This window comes from Adiantum capillus-veneris, chromosome 13 (genome assembly GCF_014529385.1).
Source record: "Adiantum capillus-veneris isolate H3 chromosome 13, ASM1452938v2, whole genome shotgun sequence".
NCBI lineage: Eukaryota > Viridiplantae > Streptophyta > Polypodiopsida > Polypodiales > Pteridaceae > Adiantum > Adiantum capillus-veneris.
In genome coordinates, this window is record NC_140943.1 from 97,204,454 (window position 1) to 97,209,200 (window position 4,747).

Consider the following 4,747-nt stretch of genomic DNA (forward strand, 5'->3'; position numbering starts at 1 on the left):
AAAGAGCACATCCAAGTCAAAGACCCAGTTTGGATACATGAAGCAGAAGTTCAACCACAACAAAAAAAGGTGACAAGGTGGGTAGCATCAAATGAATCAATCACTACTCAGGTCTACTTCCAAGGAAACGCTAATGTTTGGGCCAAAAATCCTAAAGTAATAGCATGGACCTACCCACCTCAACCAGTGAGTTCTACAAAGAACAAGCCACACAATCAAAACAAGGCAAAAAACTCAAGCAGGAGAAAAAAAACAACAAAATGCATCAAAAGAAAAAATCAAAGACGCAAACAATGCGACAAGTTTGGGTACCAAAGTCAATTGTTAGCCAAGATACCCAACAAATAGAGATGAAGCAACAGATAATTCCAGTCAAGCTACTTGAAGCACAAGGATTTTATGAAGGTAGCACTCAAATATGATTACCAAAAATTGTAGCTCAATCTAGAACAAGCAAGAGAAATCATGGAGCGCAAGCTTCTACCCAAAGGCAAGCAATGACAACCAAGAGACAACAAAAGCCAATTGCAACCAAGGCTACTGCAATCTATAGATGGATACCTCATCATCAACTATAGAATCAAGGCTTTTACAATGGAGATAATCAGATATGGCTACCAAAGCCTAGTGTCCATCAAGTCATTGATGAGCAAAAGAAGGAGATGCAAAAGACGGTCACACATGGACCAAAGACAAGGTGGGTTCCAAAATCGCTTATGGAAACTCAATCATAGAGAACCCACCCATCTCGACAAACGCTTCTCATGCAAGAGAAAGCAAAGGCTACATCAGTTCCTACAAGAGCTGAAGGACTTGTTTCACAAAGCAGTGTGAATATACAACAAGCAAGCCAAGAGGAGCCAAAATATTCCAACCTACTCAACAAAATGGTGGCATCCAAAGATCAACACAATGGAAAAGGCCTAAATTTCCATGGAACTGGGTTTCTGGCCTTGAACAGGTAAGTCCAAGTTGCCATTAAAAATACATGGCATAAAAGTCAGAGTCTAGTAGCTAAGCCACTAAATGAGTGAGGTGTTAGTCCCAAACCTTCATGTAATATTCTCTGTGGTCTAAGCGTCTTAGTTATACTACGTACTACTCAAGCTCGACGATTTGAGCATAATCACGTTGTGTTGCTCATGCTGGTATAGGTGAGCATAAGAGTTGAAGTCATTGTAGTAAAGTGGTAAGTGAAGGACGATGTCCAAAAGACACTCACACACTCAGCACAATGAGGAGTGGACAAGCTTCTACATTGAAAACCTTTCTTGGAAACATGGAAGCTATTGAGACGTCCTTTGATGTCACATGTGCTATATTTGCTCCTTGAAGCACCCATCAACTCCATCTCTTACACTACATGCTTTTGTTCGATAAATTTCTCTTATGCATATAGGGTGTCCCATAATTGACACTTGCATTGGAAACTCTTCCCTTGTTTCTCCCAAGAAATCACCTTGCATGACAGGTACTTCAAGTCCAAATGCTAACCTCCAATAAGAGCGTATACCATAGACACTTTTTTCCCACCGTGTTTTTTCCCTTTGCTCATCCAGGTCTTAGACCTTAATCTAAAAACCCTCATCATTGACTTCTTGTATATATTCTTACTACATCAACGATAAGGAAATGGCTACCCAAATCAATCGGCATTGACGTGAAGCTACAATAGCATATCCTATTGTACTTATTAAGAGCATATCTTCCATTCAAGGATGACAAGAAAGCTTAAGCAAAGAAATGGAAAAGCGAAGAATGGCCTACAATGACAAACCATGACAAATTCAGCAAAAGAAATCTATTAACAATAATCATATGTAGCTCACGTAGTGCTTCAACATTGGGGACTTATTGCAAACAACTCAAATTGCAGTGAACATGAAAAGCAAACCCAACATAAAGTCCATGCCACAAAGAGGATTGGTTCTACAAACTCAAAAACATGAAAATCCCTCTTCACGGTGGCCAAGATTGGCAACAAAGAGGAGAATGTGCAACAAGAAGAAAAGTTTCCTTAACAATCAAAGCTCAAATCACGTATCAACAACACGGAAAATATGAATCACTCAAGGAAGGGGGGAGCATCATCACCACGAAAAAGAAATTCCCAAGCTAAAGTCCAACCTTGAAGAAAAAGCTGAAGACAACCCTATGACAAGACTGCACAAGGTCATGTCAAGGGATGAGACAAATTAGGAAGGGGAAAATGTTTGAGGAGAGATCAAACAGGCGCCCAACTGGTCAGACACGTATCTCCAAACACCACATTTGTACTCTATTAGTTTTTTTAGCTAGTGTAGTAAAGCTCTGTGTAAATCCTGATTACAGAGTAGTGGATCAACTCCCTAAGTTGTAATGCTGTCGTGATATTTGTAAAGGTCCATGTGAGTCCACTAGCCATTTAGAAAGCCCTAGGTATAAAGGTCAATAATTTAATGTGAAAGGAGGCTTATCTTTAGAGAAGAAGAAGGAGCTCTGAAAACATACGCTCAAGCTACAAGCTACTCCAAACTTGCAATCATCGCAGCTAATGATTTGGTAATCCATTTTTGATTCAAAAACTTGCATTGTGTTCATCTGTCTTTGTCTTTAATTCAAGTGTAAGCATTGTCAAATTTTTTGAGGTTTGCGACTAGGTGTCTGTGAGCTATAAATAAAGATTTGAGTGCTTAAATCATTGTTTATAGTCATTTTGACCATAGGAGAGTGTTTCTAGACCATAGGGTGACCTTTCTAGTATGTTCTATCGCAATTTTCAAGACCTTTTTCATGATGGATTGTGATTTTGGTACCTTGTCAAATTGTGACCAGATTTGCTAGGATAGTGCCCCTAGGTGTCCTTGACCTCCTCCTAAAGTTTAGTTGCATTTCAAGTTGGTTTGACGTTGAAATGGCGTGATGACCTAGAGCTGTGAGAAAGGACATAGGAAGATTTTCTTGATCATTGAGCATTGGTTTGCTTGTTGAGCTAGTGTGTTTGCTTGTTAAGGTTCACTTTGTGAGATTGACGATCTCCTAGAGTCTCCATGCCCCATTTGAGTCACTTCCTTGAGTATTGACATTATGTTAGTACCAAAAAGCTATGCTGCAGACGTCCGTCACAGCGACCTGCTAACAATGAACGTGCTAAAAGATACAAGAAAGATAGATTTTTTAATTAGTCAATAAACCAATCAATCGTATGATCACAAAAGCAACTATCACAATCAGGGCACATATTGTGCCTTTCATCCATAAGAAGAATTCACTGTGAAATTGTTTCATTGATCTCTCTAGTATGAGGTGAGAAGTTAAAGGGCCCTCTAAGAGGTAAACCAAAGTGAAGGTAGAGGTATACCTTTCGATGAGGAAGGAATTGTGCAATAAAAAATTCTTGTTCAAAGAATCCCCGATGCATTGATCTCATCATGCAATAATATCTATGACCCAAACTTAGAGCTTCAATTACCATACCCAAGTGGACATTGTTGTGAAAGTGATCCCCATCCCAAAGTGTCACCCTTGTTATGCCACAAAACGTCCACCGTTTGGATTGTGCTACTGAAGTTCCCAAGTGAGAGAAGCACACGTGCTCATATTGCTCCACAAAATCTATCCTTACAAACTCACTTGCTTGTTGAAGTTGAGGAATGGCCATAGATAAAACCAGCTCTTGCCACCGATCCATAAAGTAAGGTAATGAGAAAAGGAGCCATGGTAAAGGGTTAAAAGAGACAATCTTAAGAAGGTCTTGACAAGTAGATGGAAAGAAAAGAAAAAGGTGAACATACAACTACTATAAGAGGTAAGCATAATCTTTGCCTTATATAGTGATCTAGCTAGCGAAGACTGAATTAGTTTTACTAAGAAGTCAAAGATGTAACTTATGGTTAAAGATTACCACCTTCCTTTAGTGCTACAAGCTTAGGACAACTGTTTCTTTTTGCTGAGGAGTTTGTAGTGGCCTCCTTCTAGCCCTTACACATGGTCAACACATCTAAGCCACCAACTCAAAAGAAGAAGGAAAAAAGATAATAATAATAGTAATAATATTCTAATAAATTTGGACTAAATCCAAGCTCTAGAGTTTACCCACAAGTCACTTCCGGTTTACGCCATGAGACTAGAGGCATAACCAATGCATGAGAAATTACCTTTTCCTCTCAAGGAAACTAGCAAAATAAAAAAGAAAGAGAGCATAAGGATAAGGATGAGGTTAGTAAGTAGCTTATTAAAGAAGTTTTGTGAAGGAAGAAAAGATATCAAGATATGTAAAAATAATTTATCAAGATAAGTTAAGGCCTTTAACAAATTAAGCATAAAAGGAGACCTTTCTCTACTCTTTCAATACTTCTCTTCTCATTTTTGAAAAAGCAAGCTTAAGAGTAACCTTGGGAAAGCCATAGCTAAAGCTCTTTCATACACACCTCCTACACACACACACCTCTCTCCAATAGAATCCATGGCCAAGACCATAATCAAGCTTGCATTACACTCTCCCTCTCCTTGATCCTAGCCCTCAAGCTTTCCATAGCTTGAATCTCCCTTATCTCCTTCCTTTTTGTCATTCCAAGTAGCACCATTGGTGGTGCGTGTTCAAGTGAAGGTGAAGAGAGAGAGAGAGAGACAACTATACGACCAAGATTCTTCAATAATATCCAAAGCGAGGAGAAGACTCTAACATACACACACAAAAATGGATGGCAAATGATGCAAGAAAAACTAATGGGATTTGCCCAAGATGGGGTTGACTTGAAACTTACGT